Consider the following 21,245-nt stretch of genomic DNA (forward strand, 5'->3'; position numbering starts at 1 on the left):
AGTACCCATTTTTCTGTTATTTTAGGGGTTATACTTAGTTAAGCAGACATGGTTACTCAACGTAATAGATCAGAATCTTTTCTGAGGTTTTGAATGAATTGGGAAACACTCAAGGAAGAAATTTCAGAAGACTTAAATCATTTAAAGAAGCATACAGAGCAATGCCATAAAAGGTCATCGAACAGAGAGCAACTAGACCACCGGGGACTAATTCTCTGAGGGTGGAAACCGTAATGACTCATTCAGACCAAAAGGGGTTCCAGAGTCTGATGTCCACAATATCCACTCAGAGCTCGAATGCAACCCGGTCCTTGGGGAAGCCAAGGGAGGAAGAAAGAAAAGCTCTGAGACTGAGGGAGTGAGGGAAACTGAGGACTGAACTACTCATAAACTGACCACCAAACCCAGACACATCAAAACCTGTGATCAGACGGCATCAGAAAACTGCCATTTGTGAACTGCATCCTTTTCCATGGTTTTAACATTTTCATTTTCCTTAGTTCTATGTAGAAATGTCATGATAATAAATATCATGTGGTATCACTTATATGTGGGATCTAAAAAAATGATACAAATGAACTTATTTACAAAACAGAAATCGACTCACAGATGTAGAAAACAAACTTATGGTTACCAAAGGGGAAGGGGAGTTGGGATAAATTTGGAATTTGGGATTGACAGATACAGACTAATATATATATAAAATAGACAACAAGGATCTACTGTATAGCACAGGGAACTATATTCAATATCTTGTAATAACCTATAATGGAAAACAATCTGAAAAAGAATATATATGTATAGCTGAATCACTTTGCTATATACTTAAAACATTGTAAATCAACTATACTTCAACAAAAAGATAAAAAAATTTAATATAATTTTTTATCTTTTTTAAAAATATAAAAAAGTGTCATGACAAAAAACTCAAAAATTATTGACATTGCTTAAATGATAAATTAGAAGGTGATTCTCCATTTTACAAAAGGATTCTTGGCTTCACAAAAGAAAAAGTCATAGCATTTTCAAAATGGCTACGTCCCTTTTTACACCTAAAATATGATATCATTTTGTATCAGTCAAGGTCCCAAAAGGAAACACCACAGTCAAATAATTTGCATAATTTATTATGCAAAATCTCTGTAACTCAAGGTTAGTTCATCTTTTTTTTTAACATCTTTATTGGAGTACAATTGCTTTACAATGGTGTGTTAGTTTCTGCTTTACAACAAAGTGAATCAGCTATACATATACATATATCCCCATATCTCCTCCCTCTTGTGTCTCTATCCCACCCCTCTAGGTGGTCACAAAGCACCGAGCTGATCTCCCTGTGCTATGGGGCTGCTTCCCACTAGCTATCTATTTTACATTTGGTAGTGTATATATGTCCATGCCACTCTCTCACTTTGTCCCAGCTTACCCTTCCCCCTCCCCATGTCCTCAAGTCATTCTCTACATTGGCGTCTTTATTCCTGGCCTGCCCCTAGGTTCTTCATAACCTTTTTTTTTTCTAGATTCCATATATATGTGTTAGCATACAGTATTTGTTTCAGTTCATCATTAACTAAGGTCTTAACCTAAAATATGGTCGGTGCTGTGCTTGATGCTGGGGGAGATTCAGGAGTATAAGCTATTCCTTTCTTGAAGCAGCTTAAAGTTTAACAAAGCTTAATGTTTTGTTAGAAAGACAAGACATGCCTGTGAAGTAGCCTCAAGCACTAAAAGCAGAATTTGTTCGAAATTTTGGGGTGTGTTCTGCAAAAGCTTCAGGTGACTGCAGGAGCAATGACAGCTAAAATGGTCTAGGAGGACTTCATGGGAAAAGTAGGAAGTGTAATAAGTGTAGGACGGGAAAATTTCCCCAGATGGAGAGAAGAAATGGAAAGTATGCAAACTGGGAACAGGTATAGAGGCTAAGAAGGTAGTCAGCAGACAGAAAAAGTAATTTCCAGAATACAAGGCTTGTGCCTTTTTTTAAATGATGGGCCATATTTTAGATCTAAATAGATAGAAGCATTTTGAGGTGACAACCCCTTCCACCTCTGCTCACTCACATGGATCTCCCTCCAACAGTTCTGAAGACGGAGGGATGAAGATAGAAATTTATAAAGAAGTTAGATGATAGCTACTGGTAGTAAGTAGGACAAGACTTCACCTGTTGACTACACAGATGCAAAAAGCAGCCTCCCTTTTCACCAGTTACATTGTTTTCCTTTTTTCCACTAGCAACCACATCAACCCTGACGGCAGTTCACAGCAGTTTTCCTGGTGAACAGTTCATGAAGATTAACTTTAGAGGTTTTAAACTTGATTGCGTGTGAGTTGAAGAGACACTGGGTTTGAAAATCCATAAAATTGTTTTTCCATTATCCATGCCATCAATTTAATACTGATTACAATTTAGTACCAAGGAATTTTTTTTAAATCACATCATCGAAGCTGTCCCATTAAAAAACCCTCTGACGCTTCCCAGCCCTCAGTGCTCCCTGTAAAAATGTGAAGAAAACATTTTGACCTGGAAATCAGGAATACACAAGCCAAACTGATATGCAGACCAAGGTAGGGCAACAATATAATTTAGTCACTGTTTTCCTTTCTCCTTCCTTGACTCACTCACACACTTATTTTTTTTAAGTGGCTTTGCCAGTAAAGGGAAAGATGACCTAGAAATCATTTTGTGGTATTCCCAATTACTGACCTTCCTGAAAAAGGGAGTAGGTGGGAATACCACAAAATGCTTAAAGGAGCATCTAATTCTGAAGGCATTTAGTCCTCCCTAAACCAGAAGTTTCCCTGACTCATCGGGGTAAAGGTCAAACCTCTATCTTCCTTTCCATAGCAGATGTAGTCACATAGGAAACTGGTTGGAACTAAACACCCAGATAGGATAAAAATTTGGATATTTTATGTAGCAAGGTAAGATCTTGAATATTGATGAATTCTCATGCTTTGTTTTCTATGCTGAAATCTCTATGGTTTTTGATTCCCGTAGTTCTCAACCTGGCTACGCAAAAGAATCATCTGGCAACCTTTTTAAAAATGCTGACACCTGCACCTCACCCCAGGCCAATTAAACTGGAATCTCTGAGGCTGGAGCCCAGATGCTGTTAGAGGCACAAGTTTTCCAGGAGATTCCAAGGTTTAATCAGTGGTAATTACCTGTGTCCTCACTTGGCTTAAATGAGAATCACTTGGTCTGGGTTGGCGGGTGAAAATGAAAGTGTCCTTGTTTTGTGGCTGGAACAGAAAGCCAGGTGGGGTATTGGTAGAAGGATACCGGAGGTTGTGATTGGTCCCAGCAGAAAGGTAGAGACTCAGTCTACTTATAACCCTTGGACATCTGTACAATTTGAGACTGTCATGCACCACCATTCTTTTTATGTTTACTAGTTAGCATTCTATTCTCACAAACAGTTTTCTCATCTACCATACTTACCTAATTAGCTATTTGTTATCAGTATGACCTCAGAGATGCTTAATTTATTCAATAGGTAATAATCCACTGATGCTCAAATTGTCCCAGATTTGGCTCAAAGTGGCTCCTGTGTCTTTGGGGACTTGACCCCATCATTTCTGACTTTCTTACTTTCAGTTACCACAAGATGTTCCAGATTCATCTTGAACCCTTCCTGCCCCAACCCTGGACTCAGCCATTCAGCCATTTCTCCAAGCCACCTGTGTTCCTTTTAGTGAAAAATGATATTTAGAAACCAGGACCTGGAATCGAGGTTTGTTCACTGCAACTCTGGTGTCATCGCTTCTAAGGATAGATAAATAGGTAAATAGATAGATAGATAGATAGATAGATATGCAGGCCACTCAAGATGACTGTTCTCTTGCTCTCTGTACACCCCCTATTCAACCAGTCCCAGCTTCACCCACAGGACTAGCCAATCCTCTTAATTATAGGGCTTAATTAGTAACTGCCTATAATGCTTGACCCCTGCCCCAGCCACTGGTTTCCCTGGTAACTGAGGAGCCAACCAGACATCAGTTCCCGCTATAAATGGTAGCCTCCTCCCTCCACTAGTAATGAAGATTGCTGCATGTTCTGCCTGCAGTCGGCCACTGCACACAGAGGGGCACCACTCCAGGACCTTCACTTCTGACATGTAAGATACCCTGTTCAGTAAATCGTGAGTGTCTCTGTCGCTGACTCCAAGCTCCTTCTTTGGTCTCAGGGCTGGGCAACTTCAAGGGTTGCAGGCTTATGGGTGGGGTGATCAGGAGTTTATATAAATTTCCTTAATTCCAATCCAACCCCACATCTAATTCTACCTTGCCTCTCTGTCCATATTTGTATCTCCCTTATTTCACAGCAAGACCTTGACTCCCGACACTCTCACTATGTTTGCTCACTTTCTCAGTCCTACAGTACAATCGTGTGAGTTTCAGAATTGCCATATTCACACCACTATTTTAAAAAATCTTAAAAAGATTGGTTCCCACTTTTTTTTTTTGCCCTTAAAACTGAGGGTATATAAATCAAAGTAATGGGTTCATTATGATTATGTTATTTATTTGAAGTGCAGGTGGGCTCACTTGTTTCTGCTTACATTCAGTTTTAGGATATTTTTCTCCCATGTTGATTGATTTAAGCTTATTTGTTGAATATACAATATATTAGTATGAGTCCAAAAGTCAAAACTCTGAAGTACAATAGTATACTCAGAGAAGTTTCCCTCCCTCCTGTATCCCTTTTACTCCTTTCCCCCATACTCCACCCTTGAAGGTAAGCAATTCCATTCATTTCTAGTTTATACTTCCTTTGTTCTCTTTTGCAAAAGCAAATACACATATTTTTATTTCCTTTTTTTAACCAAAAAGCAGCATACTATATGTATAATTTTGTATTAAGACTTTGTGAAGCGAAATTGGTTGTAATTCTTATCTTTGTTCTTCCGTATGTAAGGTGTTTTTTCATCTAGCTTCTTTAAGGTTATAATTTTCTTTACCTTTGACTTTCTGTAGTTTAAAAATCATATGCCTAGGTGTAGTCTTTGTGGTATTTATCCTGTTAGGTGTTTTCTAAACTTCTTAGATCTGTGGTTTGGTGTCTGACATTAACTTAAGGAATTTTCAGTCATTATTTTAAATATTCTGTTTTCTCTTCTCCTTCCAGTATTCCCATTACACGTTATACACGTTTTGCAGTTTTCGCACAGTTTTTGGATATTCTGCATTCTAGTCTTTATTCCCTTTGCTTTTTGGTTGTTGTGGGTTCTATTAATATATCCTCTAGCTCAGAGCTTCTTTCCTCAGCCATATCCAATCTACTAATAAGCCCATCAAAGGCATTCTTCATTTCTGTTACAGTGGGTTTTTTCTAACATTTCTTTTTGGCTCTTAGGATTTCCATCTCTCTACTTACGGAGCCCATCTGGTTTTGCATGCTGTCTACTTTGTCCATTGGAGAACTTAGCATATTAAATTTTAAATTAATTTCAGTTGAATCTTTAAAGTTTTAAATTCCTGGTCTGATAATTCCAACATCCCTGCTGTGTCTGGTTCTGATGCTTGCTCTGTCTCCTCAAGTTGTGTGTTTGGACTTCTGATGTTCCTTGCAATTTTTTGATAGCCAACAGTACGGACCAGGTAAGAGGAACTGCTGTGAATGAGCCTTCAGTAAAGTGATGATAAGTTGTAGGGAGGGGAAGAGTTCTATAGTCCTGTGATTAGGTCTCAGTCTTGTATGCCTATGCCTCTGGACTGTGAATTTCATAAGAGTTTCTCAGAACCACCCCCCCACCTCAGGTGGAACATAATGGCTAGAGCTACTAGAACTGGGTATTTCCCTTCTCCCTCCCCACCCCAGGTCAGTTAGCCTTTGATAATTCCCAGAAATTAGGCTCTGGTTAATCGGTTTCACCTGAGAGCAGGCCTTGTTAAGAAAGTGCTCTGGTATATTGTAAAATGATTCCTTTTCCCCTGGCCTGCAGGAGGCTCAAGGGAGTTTTTCTCCAATATCTACTGTGGGAACCTGGTCAAGCTCCTGGAGGTGAATCTCACAATATTGTGGGAGCCCCTCATGACTGGGTCCCCCTAAGTTTTAACTCTTGAGTTATCACATGGAGCTTCCAGCAATTCACCGGTTATAGGTCAGGTTTTCTACCTCAGCGCTGATTGCCTCACTGGTTTTCACACATGACTGTCTGCTCTGGGAAAGCTGTGATGCCTGTATTTACCTGTCTCTCCAAACTTGGGGGCAGCAGTTTGTCCTGTGTCCTCACCTCTTATGGATCCCCAAGTAGAGTTCTTGATTTTCCAATCTACTCAAGCTTATACTTCTTATTAGGATGAAGCCATGATTCCAAGCTCCTTGCATGCAGAGCCTGAAACCAGGAGTCTATTGGTACTTTTTTAATGTACCAATATATCTTTGAAATCACTCTATATCATAGAGATCTTTAATTTTTTAAAGCTGCACAGTATTCAATTATTTGTACCATATTTTATTCAACTTCCTGTGTTTGGGCATTTAGGTCATTTCCAGTACTTTGCAACTGTAAGTAATGGTGCAATGAATGACCTATTGTACATGTATTTTATTATTAGAGGTGTGTCTCATGAATATTGCCTGTCTGCATGTCTGTGTCCCCCCAAAATTCACATGTTGTAATTCATGAGAATAGGACCCTTATGCATGGGACTTTTATTCTTAAAAAAAAAAGAGCTCTATAGCCCCTTCCACCAAGTGAGGGTATGAGAAGTCCACCTTCACTCAGCCATGCTGGCACCTTGATCTTGGACTACCCATCTTCACCACTGTGAGAAAATAGAAATAAATCTCTATTTATAAGCCAGCCAGTCTGTGGTACTTTTTTGTAGCAGCCTTAACAGACTAAAATGGATACATTGCTAGAAGTGAGAGTGCTAGATTAAAGGGTAAACACATATGTACATGAGCTAGATATTGCCAAATTCCTCACCATAACAGTGTATAAAACTAACTGGTCTCCCACATACTTACTGTCAGAGTATAATATCAAGATTTAAAATTTTTGCCAATCTGATAAATGAGAAGTTGCTCAGTGGAGTTTTAATTTGCATTTCTTTTATTATGAATGGTTTAAATATCATTCTTGTGAATTGTCCAGGTTTTTTGCCCATATTTTCATAGTATTTTGGTCTTTTAAAATTTTCTTTAATTGATATTTACATACACGTTAAACGCACAGACCTTGGTGCATACCTCAATGAGTTTTCACAAATAGGTACATCTGTATTATCACAACCCCAATAAAGACATGGAACATTTCTATCACAGAAAATGCTCCTTTCCAATGAATCCCCACATCCCATCAGCAAGAAATTTTGACTTAAATCATATTCTTTTTGATGTGATTTTACCATAAAATACCTAGGAATCAACCTATCTAAGGAGGCAAAAAGACCTGTACCCCTAAAACTGTAAGACACAAAGAAATTGAAGACAACACAAACAGATGGAAAGATACACTGTATTCTCGGACTGGAAGAATCAATATTGTTAAAATGACCATACTACCCAAAACAATCTAAAGATTCAATGCAGGGACTTTTCTGGTGGTGCAGTGGTTAAGAATCCACCTGCCAATGCAGGGGACACGGGTTCGATCCATGGTCCAGGAAGATCCCACATGCTGCGGAGCAACTGCGCCACAACTACTGAGCCTGCACTCTAGACCCCATGAGCCACAACTACTGAGCCCACATGCCACAACTACTGAAGCCAGCATGCCTAGAGCCCGTACTCTGCAACAAGAGAAGCCACCGCAATGAGAAGCCTGCACACCACAAGAAAGAGCAGCCTCCTCTCAACACAACTGGAGAAAGCCCACACGCAGCAATGAGGACCCAACGCAGCCAAAAAATAAGTAAATAAAAAATTTTAAAAAAGGTTCAGTGCAATCCTTATCAAAACACCAATGGCATTTTTCACAGAACTAAAACAAAAAATTTTAATTTGTATGGAAACAGAAAAGACCCCAAATAGCCAAAATAATCTTGAAAGAAAAACAGAGCTGGAGGAATCAGGCTCCCTGACTTCAGACTATACTACAAAGCTACAGTAATCAAAACAATATGGTACTGGCATAAAAACATAGATCAATGGAACAGGAAAGCCCAGAAATAAACCCAAATACTTAATTAATCTATGACAAGGGAGGCAAGAATATACGATGGAGACAAGACAGTCTCTTCAATAAGTGGTGCTGGGAAAACTGGAAAGCTACATGTAACAGAATGAAATTAGAACATTCTCTACACCATATACAAAAATAAACTCAAAATGGATTAAAGACCTAAATGTTAAGACTGGAAGCTATAAAACTCTTAGAAGAAAGCATAGGCAGAACACTCTTTGACATAAATCCAGCAATATTTTTTTGGATCTGTCTCCTAAAGTAAAGGAAATAAAAGCAAAAATAAACAAATGGAACCTAATTAAACTCAAAAGCTTTTGCACAGCAAAGGAAACCGTAAGCAAAATGAAGACAACCTACTGAATGGGAGAAAATATTTGAAAATGATATGACCAATAAGGGATTAATCTCCAAAATGTAAACAACTCATACAACTCAACATCAAACAAACAACCCAATTTAAAAATAGGCAGAAGAACTAAATAGACATTTTTCCAAAAAGGAAGTACATATGGCTGACAGGCACATGAAAAGATGCTCAACCTCACTAATCAGGGAAGTGCACATCAAAACCACAATGAGACATCACCTCACACCTGTCAGAATGGCCATCATCAAAAAGAACACAAATAACAAATGTTGGTAAGAATGTGGAGAAAAGGGAGCCCTCCTACACTGTTGGTGGGAATGTAAATTGCTGCAGCAACTGTGGAAAACGGTATGGAGGTTTCTCAAAAAACGAAAAATAGAACTACCATATGACCCAGCAACTTCGCTCCTGGGTACATATCAAAAACAAAGCAAAAAAAAGAAAAAAACACTCATTGGAAAAGATACATGCATGGCAATGTTCATAGCAGCATTATTTACAATTGCCAAGATATGGAAGCAACCTAAGTATTCATTGATGGTTGAATGGATAAAGTTGTCTCTCTCTCTCTCACACACACACACACACACACACACACACAATGAAATACTACTCAGCCATAAAAAAGAATGAAATTTTGCCATTTGTAGCAACATGGATGGACTTGGAGGGGCTAACTGAAATAAGTCAGAGAAAAACAAATACTGTATGATATCACATATATGTGGAATCTAAAAAATAAAACAAACTAGTAAATATAGCAAAAAAGAAGCAGACTCACAGATATAGAAAACTAGTGGTTACCAGTGGGGAGGGGAGGGCATAAACTATGGGGTGTAAGATAGGCCCAAGGATTTATTGTACAACACGGGGAACATAGCCAATATTTTATAATAACTGTAAATGGAAAGTAACCTTTAAAAATTGTATAAAAATTTTAAAAATTAAATCATATAGTACGTATGTTGCATATAAGTGCTGTTGCTCAAAACATTTTTGAGACGCATCTACATTGGTACTTACACAGCTGGCCCTTGAACAATGCCAGGAGTTAAGGGTGCAGAACCTCTGTGCAGTTGAAAAGCCATGTATAACTTAATAGCCTGCCCTCAATGTATGGGGTTCCTCCATATCTGTGGTTCTGCATGTGATCCAATTAACTATGGATCCTGTAGTACTGTAGTATTTAGTAACAAAGAAAATCACATAGAAATGGACCTGTACAGTTCAAACCCATATTTCTCAAGGGTCAATTGTATAAGTCATTCATTCCTTTTATTTTTTAGTGCATGACTCACTAGCATTCATTGCATTCCCATTTTTGTGCAACCACCACTTCTATTTATATAGTTCTAAAACATTTTCATCACCCCAAAAGAAAACTCCATATCCATTAAATAGTCATTGCCTGTTCTCTTCTAACCCCAGCCCCTGACAACCACTAAGATGCATTCTATCTCTATAGATTTACTTATTCCGAACACTTCCTATAAATGAAATCATACAACATGTGCCCTTGTGTCTGATTTCATTAGCATGATTTTTGAGATTCATCTGCATTGTAGCATATATCAGTACTTCATTCCTTTGTGGCTGACTAATATTGCATTTCATATATGTATCACATTTTGTTTATCCGTTCATTGGTTGATGGACATTTGTTTCCACCTTTTTGCTCTTTTGAAGAGCACTGCTATGAGTATTTGTGTACAGGTATTTGAGTACCTGTTTCTATTTCTTCTGGGCATATACCTAGGAGTGAAATTGGTAGGATAATTCTGTGTTTTAACTTTTTGAGAAATCACCAAACTGCTTTCCACAGAGGCTGCATTATTTTACATTCACACTAGCAATGTACAAGAATTGCAGTTTTTCCACATCCTTGCCAACAAGTATTCATTCCTACTTACTGCTGTTAGCATTCCATTACATAAATATTACACAATTTGTTTATTCATTTTCTTAATGGATATGTGGGATATTTGGGTGTTATAAAGATACTCTGGACGTCCTTGGTCAAGTCTGTCTGTGGACATGTTTTCACTTCTCTTTGATAAATATCTAAGAGTGGAAGTGCTGAGTCATAGGATATATGTATGTGTAACATTATAAAAAATTTCCAAAGTTCCCTGAAAAGGTTGTATCATTTTACAGTCCTATTGGGAATGTATGATAGCTCTCAATGCTTCATACCATGGCCAACATTTAAGGTTGTCAGTATTTTTAATTTTGGCCATTCTAGTTGGTTTGGAATGTTACCTGTGGTATTGCATTGTGGCTGTAAAATCTCTTTCCCCAAAGACAAACAGTATGGAGCACCTATTCTTCTACATAGTGGTCATTCGTATATCTTCTTTAAAGTGTCAGTTCAGGTTTTGTCCATTTTTAATGGGTTGCTTGACTTTTTGTTATCGATTTGTAAAAGTTCTTTATATTTAAGTATTTCTTGAATATACATATTGCGAAAATACTTTCCAGGTTGGTGGATTTCCTCTTCATGTGCTTTCTTTTTAGGTTACAAGTTGTTTTATTTGGGGATCTTAACTAAGGACTATAGCTAGGGAAACAGCCTCTCAGATAGCTCTGAAGAGGTAAGAGAGGAGCCAGGAAATAAAGGAGTTTTTTTGCTGAATAAAAAACATGTAATTGAACATCAAAAGATTACTGCTAATCACAGAGAACAGATATCTCAAGTTAATGATTTTAAGTGCTTTTCTATGTATGGGAAGTTACAGGAGCCTGGGCTCATTGAAATACGCATCTTAACATCTAGGGCCAGTATCCAAAGCAGAGAATGCTTTGTTTTTCTTCATCCTGAATTCACCTCAGGGCACACTGTCAGTGGGCAGCTGCAGTGGCTAATGGTTGTAGAACTGGAATGAGGGGCAACATTATTTGTTTACTAGAACGGCAGGCAACATTCCCTGTCCATATTCCCTGTTGGTCATAAATTCAACAAAGGTTTGGGAGGCACTTCATGACCAATTTATCCCATGGTGCTAGGAAGTTTTATTTCTAAGTCAGATGAAGATTCCCTCTGACTTAGAGTTGAACTATTACACTATTAACAATTCTATGTAGAGTTATAGAGTTGCACTATTACAATGCTATACAGAGTTATTTTATATATGTGATCAATTGCCTCAAGACATTTAACCATCACTAATTTTGTCAAAGGCCTGGTTATACATTGAGCAATGCAAGAGATAACAATCTTATAAAATAAACAGAATATAAGTAATATAGCTAGTAACATTAATAAGTTTATAGTATAGCAGAGAGTCACAAAGCATAAACAGTTTGAAAACAACAGAGAACAAATTGAAACAATGATTAGTATAACTAGTCATAATCTGGATCACAACAAGTCACCAAGTCCGGAGGGCAGCCAAATGAAGAAGCCAGATTCTGGAGGGATCAGGTAGAGAAAAAAAATAAATGTTTAATCTTTTTTTTTTTTTTTTTTACAAAGGTATACTTTATCAACTTGTAAGTCCTTGTGTAAGAGGAAAGGTTTTCTGGAAAACAAAGATTAAAAGCCGGTAATACTTCTGACAAGTCATAAAAGTATAAATCATATTTATCAGTTCATTTAGTCCCATGTAATTAATTAATTCCTGTTGATCAGACTGAAGCCATCAGGTTTTCCCCTAGAGTTTTATTATTTCTTACCCAGTTCAGTGGTATGATCTAAAAGTCATCAGAAAGCTGGTTTGTAAAGTCCTTTTTATGAATCTCTTTAAAGATCTTCATTTTTGTAAAAGCATCAGAGTAAAACAGTGACTGTCTATAAATGACAACTTAAAATGGCATGGTTTATGATCTTATTACAATGCAACGGACAAGAAACTTGGTTATTTCTGTGACATAGAACATTTTTCGATAACTAGGAATATGATTACATTATACTAGGACATAGCAGATTTTTAGGAATTCCGTATAATTTTTGGAGCATCTGTATTAATGACATTTACCTATACAGTATAACCAAAGAAGGTTTATCCCTAGTTATTTCACAGTATTTCCCATGTAATTTAACATACCAAATAAACCTAATTAGTTTAATATATCTCTTTGGGATCTTTCAGGGGCCTTTTAAAATATCCCAAAGTTAGCTAGAGGTCAAAATAACTTTATTTAAAGTTTGACTTGGAAGTTTGTTAAAGAATATCCCAAAGGTTTTAAAACACTTGGTCAAATAGGATCACAGGTCAGTCTGAAACAATGCTTAATATTCAACCAAAGTGACAACAAAAGATCTTAAAGTTAAATACAGAAACTTCTAATAGATTAATTAAAAGGAAAAGAAACTTTACAATTGGTTATCAAAACCAGATCAATATTCCAAGAAAACTTTGTTCTCTTAACACAGAGGGAACCATATTTTAGTTTTGTACCAGCCTACTCTTAATACTAAAATTGATTTATTCAATTACATTTTATTTTAATCTTAGCCAGTCCTGACCATGCATCAAACTCTTCTTGGGGCTCCTTGCCCTCAAACCTTCCATAACTTTCTTTTCACTTTCAGGTTTTGTCCTATGCTTTCCCTTTCTCTCTCCAGGATAAAATTACTTTCTTTCACTTAACAAAATATTTTCACTCCTTATACCCTTTTTCTCTTCATACAAAGGTGTTTTCCTTATTAATTTTAGTAGTCTTAATTACATATATTAATTAGAATTATTTTTGAAAACTTAATTTCTAGTGAAAACTAAGAAGTAAACAATTATAAACTGTCCTTTACATTAATTAGCATTCTGTAGATTGGCAAAACTATAAATACTACTTATGATTTTTAAAAACATGTGCTTTTTATTAAAAATTTTAGTGTGGCACCAAACATTTTTATTAATAGTCCTAAATATCTTTAGTTTCTCTGTAAAGAGAAGCCTGTGTTCAATGTTAATGTTTCAATATCTTAATTTGTAAGTGATCTTGGTATTTAATGAATTTTCATCATTTAACTTAGCAAAACTAAAATTTCAAGTTACCAGAAATCTGGAGAAAGTATGTTTCAGTAGACATACCACAAAATATAATTATTTAAAGAGTTCACCTAAAGCCCTTACCCCATCTGTCTAATTTACTTGTTCCTAACAATTACGTTCAATTATGTTTGACTGCCCATGAAAACTTTGAGATATTAGACTGTCAGCCATCATCCGAGGCTATTTTTCTCATTGATAAATTTTATAAGAGATAATAGGGGCTTATCTGACTTTTAGTAAAATAAACCTAGGTGCAATAAAAGTAAGACATGGCTATATGAATTAAACCAACAACTTAAACTTTAATTCTGAATATTAATTAATATTGAATATTTTCCAGATCATGTGAACTTGACATTCATTTGGGTTAGTGTCTGCCACACTTAGAAGGATTTAATTTGTAAGTGCTTACTTTTAAGTCAGTTGAGTAGAGCTCTTATATAAATTTAATTTTGATAATACTATCTGGAGGTAGAGACATGTATGTATAATGTACACACAGACATACAAACAGATATAACTAGAGATCTCATGGCTTCATTTTAAAACTTAGTCATGAATCGGATATTACAGTATAAACTTAGTAGTTTATAAATAAGTTGGAATAAGTTAAATTTATTTGCTTAGATGACTAAGGCTTTTTACCGTTTGTGGGAAAGACTTAAGATTTGTATTTGCCCTTGATTAAATCTTTAAGGAGGCTGTGAATTAGATTTTGGATGAGGGAGGCTTTCCAGCAGTTTGAGGTTTATTTTTTTTTCTTAACATTTTTATTGGAGTATAACTGCTTTACAAAGGTGTGTTAGTTTCTGCTTTATAAGTGAATCAGTTATTCATATACATATATCCCCATATCTCTTCCCTCTTGTGTCTCCCTCCCTCCCACCCTCCCTATCCCACCCCTCTAGGTGGTCACAAAGCACCAAGCTGATCTCCCTGTGCTATGGGGCTGCTTCCCACTAGCTATCTATTTTACATTTGGTAGTGTATTATATGTCCATGCCACTCTCTCACTTCGTTCCAGCTTACCCTTCCCCCTCCCCGTGTCCTCAAGTCCATTCTCTAGTAGGTCCAGCAGTTGGAGTTTTAAAGGGCCTCTTTTCTACTTTTTTCTTTCAGTTTCAAGTTCTATCTGATTGAGCTAATCGGGCTTAAGTCCCAGGTCATTGTGGGATGTATTTACACTTTGATTTGTAGAGATTTGTAAAACAGAGACAGTTGCTTCTAAATTCCCAAGGAAATAGTTTGCCACCTAAATGATATCAACAGGTTGACTTGCCCAGCTGCATTTTCTTTAATTTCCTTTTATTAGTCCCTGAATATTAGCCCCAAGGTTTTACTTTATATTGTGTGGGCTCAGGTAACCCTATTAGTTTCCTTTAGTATGTTTAATTAATATTGACTGAGGGACAGATTCATATGCCCTGTCTTATAATATCACACAGGGGAAGCATTCCCCACTGAGACATGTCTACCCTATAATATAATTAGGCAAAAGAGATGTAGCCATCTTATATAAAGCCCATTTAAATATATCAATTATTATAAACATTCATCTCAATTCTATCAGGTATTCTACCTTTAGCTTCCATTAGGACCCTATCAACAATTCTAGGTCTTACAAGGAGTCCCAGAAACTTTCTTTTGCATCCTCCAGCTGTTTTATCCATTTTTGTATAAAAGGCTTTGGGGTCCCCAATAAGGCATTGAGCCAAGGGACTCAGCCCCTTTTTGTCAATCTTTCAACTTGATTACTTGGCCTAACTGTTGCCCCACGCAATTCCTGATCAGGTATCTCAATGTAATTTTCTTTCAGACTTAATAATTTTTTTTCAACTGGGGTAAATAGAGTAGACTTGGTTTGGGGCCCTTTATGGTTGAGGGGACCAATAGTGGGTACCCTTTGGCCCACTTTAGGGGTATGGTAGCATGGTATCCAAACCTTTGTTTAATCCCATCAGTGCCCATTTTATTTCATTTCTTGTTTTTTTTTTAATTTTTAATTGGAGTATAGTTGATTTACAATGTTGTGTTAGTTTCAGGTATACAGCAAAGTGAATCAGTTATAAATATATATATATATATCCACTCTTTTTTAGATTCTTTTCCTATATAGGCCATTACTGAGTATTGAGTAGTGTTCCCTGTGCTATACAGTAGGTCCGTATTATTTACCTATTTTATATATAGCAGTGTGTATACGTCAATCCCAGTCTCCCAATTTATCCCTCTCCCCAACTTACCTCCTGGTAACCATAAGTTTGTTTTCTACATCCAAATTCTATTTCTGTTTTGTAGATAAGTTCATCTGTATCCATTTTTTAGATTCTACATATAACTGATATCATATGATATTTCTTTCTCTGACTTACTTCACTTAGTATGGTAATCTCTAAGTCCATTCAGGTTGCCGCAAATGGCATTATTTCATTCTTTTTTATGGCCAAGTAATATTCTATTGTATATATGTACCACATCTTTTTTTTTTTTTTTTTTGGCCGCACCACATGGTGGGTGGGATCTCAGTTCCCCGACCAGGGATTGAACCAGCTCCCCCTGCATAGGAAGTGCAGAGTCTGAACCACTGGACCACCAGGAAGTACCCCACATCTTCTTTATCCATTCCTCCATTGATGGACATTTAGGTTGCTGCCATGTCTTGGCTATTGTAAATAGTGCTGCAATGAACATTGGGGTGCATGTGTCTTTTTTGAATTATGGTTTTCTCCAGATATATGCCCAGAAGTGGGATTGCTGGATCATATGGTAGCTCTATTTTTAGTTTTTTAAGGAACCTCCATACAGTTCTCGATAGTGGCTGTACCAATTTACATTCACAGCAACAGTGTAGGAAGCTTCCCTTTTCTCCACACCTTCTCCAGCATTTGCTGTTTGTAGATTTTTTGATGGTGATTTTTCATTTCTTAATAACCATCAAAAGATTTTTCACTTGTTAATAACCATCGAAATATTTCCATCCTGTTCAGACAGTTCCCTTTAAAATTTCCACCTTATTGGGGAGAAGTCTTTAGACTTTCCCCACAGCTTCTTCAAATTTCCCTGTTAATTTAATAAACATTAATTAATCTAATGTTTTTATTAACATCTGTAAGATTCATTGAGGGGAAGTTGAGACCACAAATAAGGCTTCCCAAACAAGTTTTTTTTTTTATACAACTTTTATAGGTTACCTTCCATTTACAGTTATTACAAAATATTGGCTATATTTCACGTGTTGTACAATACATCCTTGAGCCTATCTTACACCCAATAGTTTATACTTCCCACCCCCCCACCCCTGTATTGCTCCTCCTCCCCCACTGATAACCACTAGTTTGTTCTCTGTATCTGAGAGTCTGCTTCTCTTTTGTTACATTTACTAGTTTGTTGTATTTTTTAGATCCACATAAAAGTGATACCATACAATATTTATCTTTCTCTAATTTATTTCACTTAGCATAATGCCCTCCAAGTCCATCCAGGATGCTTCAAATGGCCAATTTTCATTCTTTTTTATGGCTGAGTAGTATTCCATTGTGTAAACATCCACAGCTTCTTTATCCATTCATCTATCAATGGAAACTTTCATTGCTTCCATATCTTAGCAACCGTAAATAATGCTGCTATGGACATTGGTGTGTATCCATCTTTGCCAATGAGTGTTGTTTTTTTTTTTTTAAATATATACCCAGGAGTGAAATTGCTGGGTCATATGGGAGTTCTATTTTTAGTTTTTTGAGAAACCTCCATTACTGTTTTCCACAGTTGCTGCAGCAATTTACATTCCTACCAACAGTGTAGGAGGGCTCTCTTTTCTCCACATTTTTGCTGACATTTGTTATTTGTGTTCTTTTTGATGATAGCCATTCTGATAGGTGTGAGGTGATGTCTCATTGTGGTTTTGATATGCACTTCCCTGATTAGTGAGGTTGAGCGTCTTTTCATGTGCCTCCTGGCCATATGTATTTCCTTTTTGGTAAAGTGTCTATTTAGTTCTGCTCATTTTTTAATCGAGTTGTTTGGGTTTTTTTGATGTTGAGTTGTAGGAGCTGCTTATATATGTTGGATCTTAATCCCTTATTGATCATATAATTTGCAAATATTTTCTCCCATTCAGTAGGTTGTCTTTTCATTTTGTTTATGGTTCCCTTTGCTGTGCAAAACTTTTAAGTTTAATTAGGTCCCATATGTTTATTTTTGCTTATATTTCCTTTACTTTAGAAGACAGATCCAAAAAATATATATTGCTGTGATTTATGTCAAAGAGTGTTCTGCCTGTGTTTTCCTCTAGGAGTTTTATAGTGTCTTGTCTTACATTTAGGTCTTTAATCCATTTTTAGTTAATTTTCTTTACGGTGTTAGAGAATGTTCTAATTTCATCCTTTTACATGTAGCTGTCCAGTTTTTCAGAATCACTTATTAAAGAGACTGTCTTTTCCCCATTGTATATGCTTGCCTTGTCATAGATTAATTGACTGTAAGTGTGTGGGTTTATTTCTGGGCTTTCTATCCTGTTCCATTGATCTATGTGTCTGTTTTTGTGTTGGTACCATACTGTTTTGATTACTGTAGTTTTTTAGTATAGTCTGAAGTCAGGGAGCCTAATTCCTCCAGCTCTGTTCTTAAGATTGTTTTAGCTATTCAGGGTCTTTTGTGTTTCCATACAAATTTTTAAATTATTCTAGTTCTGTGAAAAATGTCATTGGTATTTTGATAAGGACTGCATTGAATCTTTAGATTGCCTTGGGTAGTATGATCATTTTAACAATATTGATTCTTCCATTCCAAGAATACAGTATATCTTTCCATTTGTCTTTGTTGTCTTCAATTTCTTTCATCAGTGTCTTATGGTTTTCAGAGTACAGGTCTTTCGTCTCCTTAGGTTTATTGCTAGGTATTTTATTCTTTTTGATGCAATGGTAAATGGGTTTGTTTCCTTAATTTCTATTCCTGGTATTTTGTTGTTAGTATATAGAAATGCAACAGATTTCTGTATATTAACTTTGTATACTGCAACTTTACCAAATTCATTGATGAGCTCTAGTTTTCTGTTGGTGTCTTTAGGATTTTCTATGTATACTATGCTATCCACAAACAGTGGCAATTTTACTTCTTCCTTGCCCGTTTATATTCCTTTTATTTGTTTTTCTCTGACTTCTGTGACTAGGACTTTCAAAATTATGTTGAATAAAAGTGAGAGTGGGCAGCCTTTCTTGTTCCTGATCTTAGAGGGAATGTTTTCAGCTTTTGACCATTGAGTATGATGTTGGCTGTGGCTTTGTCATATGTGACCTTTATTATGTTGAAATATGTTCCCTCTGTGCCCATTTTCTGGAGAGTTTTTATCATAAGTGGATGTTGAACTTTATCAAAAGATTTTTCTGCATCTAATGAGATGATCATATGGTTTTTATTCTTCAGTTTGTTAATGTGGTGCATCACACTGATTTGTGGATGTTGAAAAATCCTTGCATCACTGGGATAAATCCCAGTTGATCATGCTGTATGATCCTTCTAATGTATTGTTGGATTCATAGTGCTAGTATTTTGTTGAGGACTTTTGCATCTATGTTCATCAGTAGTATTGGCCTGTAATTTTCTTTTTTTGGATATCTTTGTCTGGTTTTGGTATCAGGGTGAAGGTGACTTCACAGAATGAGTTCAGAAGTGTTCCTTTCTCTGCAGTTTTTCAGGAGGAAAGGTGTTAACTCTTCTCTCAATGTTTGGTACTATTCACCTGTAACGTCATCTGATTCTGGACTTTTATTTGTTGGGAGTTTTAAAATTACTGATTCAGTTTCAGTACTGGTAATTGGTCTGTTGATATTTTGTTTGTTTGGTCTGTTTATTTCTTCCTGGCTCAGTCTTGGGAGATTATACCTTGCAAAGAATTTGTCCATTTTTTTAGGTTGTCCATTTTATTGGCATACAGTTGCTCATAGTGGTTTCTTACGATCCTTTGTATTTCTGTGGTGTCAGTCGTAACTTCCCCTTTTTCATTTCTGGTTTTATATATCTGAGCCCTCTGCCTTTTTTTCTTGATGAGTCTCACTACAGGTTTATCAATTTTATCTCGTCAAGGAATCAATTTTTAGTTTCATTGATCCTTTCTGGTTTTGTTTTTTTTTTTTTTTTGGTCTCTATTTCTGCTCTGATCTTTATGATTTCCTTCCTTCTACTAACTTTGGGTTTTGTTTGTTCTTCTTTCTCTAGTTCCTTTAGGTGTAGGGTTAGGTTGTTTGAGATTTTTGTTCCCTGAGGTAAGCTTGTAGCACTATAAACTTACCTTTTAGAACTGCTTTTGCTGCATACCATAAGTTTTGTATCTTTGTATTTTCATTTGTGTCTACGTATTTTTGATTTCCTCTGATTTTTTTCAGTGATCCATTGATTGGTTAGTAGTATAGAGTTTAGTCTGCACTGTGTTTTTTTGCAGTTTTTTTCCTTGTAGTTGATTTCTAGTCTCATAGCATTGTGGTCAGAAAAGATGCTTGTTATGATTTCAACTTTCTTAAATTTACCAAGGCTTGTTTTGTGGACTAGCACGTGATCTATCCTGGAGAATGTTCCATGTGCACTAGAAAAAAAGGTGTATTCTGCTTTTGGATTGAATGCTCTTTAAATGTCAAGTCCATTTGCTCTAATGTGTTATTTAACATCTGTGTTTCTTTATTGATTTTCTGCCTGGATGATCTGACTACTGATGTAAGTGGGATGTTAAGGTCCCCTACTATTATTGTATTACTGTTAATTTCTCTTTTTATGTCAATACTTGCCTTATATTTTGAGGTGCTCCTATGTTGGGTGCATGTATATTTACAATTGTTATGTCTTCTTCTTGGATTGATCCCTTGATCATTATGTAGTGTTCTTCTTTGTCTCTTGTAATAGTCTTTAATTTAAAGTCTATTTTGTCTGATACAAGTATCACTCCTCTGGCTTTCTTTTGATTTCCATTTGCATGGAATACCTTTTTCCATTCCCTCACTTTCAGTCTGTATGTGTCTCTAGATCTCAAGTGAGTCTCTTATAGGCAGCATATGTACAGGTCTTGATTTGTATCAATTCAGCCACTCTGTCTTTTGATTGGAGCATTTAGTCCATTTATATTTAAGGTAATTATTGATATGTATGTTCTTTTTGCCATTTTGTTAATTGTTTTGGATTTGTTTTTGTAGGTCTGTTTTTCTCCTTTCTTCTTTTGCTCTCTCCTCTTGTGATTTGATGACTATCTTTAGTGCTATGTTTGGATTCCTTTTTCTTTTCTGTGTGTGTATCTATTATAGATTTTTGGTTTGTGGTTATCATGAGGTTTTTGTATAGCCATCTCTATATATTCATGATTGTTTTAAGTTGCTGGTCTCTTAATTTCTAATGCATTTTTTAAACTATGCATTTTTACTCTCCTCCCCTCGTGATTACTACTTTTGATGTTGTAATTTCCTTAGAAATTTCTCCAATTTAAAGGATCTTGTGTCTGGCCATTGATGAGTAGTATCCTTCTGTGTGTATGTTATTTGTATTGAAGTATAGTTAATTTACAATGTTGAGTGAGTTTCAAGTGTACAGCAAAGTGATTCAGTGATACATACATACATATATTTTTTTTTTCTTTTTCAAATTCATTTCCATTATAAGTTATTACAAGAGATTGAGTATAGTTCCCTGTGCTATGCTGTAGGTCCTTGTTGTTTACCTATTTTATATATAGGTAACTGACTTATCTCTCCCCCAACCTGCTATCCCCTTTGGTAA

The sequence above is a fragment of the Globicephala melas genome, chromosome 14, assembly GCF_963455315.2.
Source record: "Globicephala melas chromosome 14, mGloMel1.2, whole genome shotgun sequence".
NCBI classification, from domain to species: Eukaryota; Metazoa; Chordata; class Mammalia; order Artiodactyla; family Delphinidae; genus Globicephala; species Globicephala melas.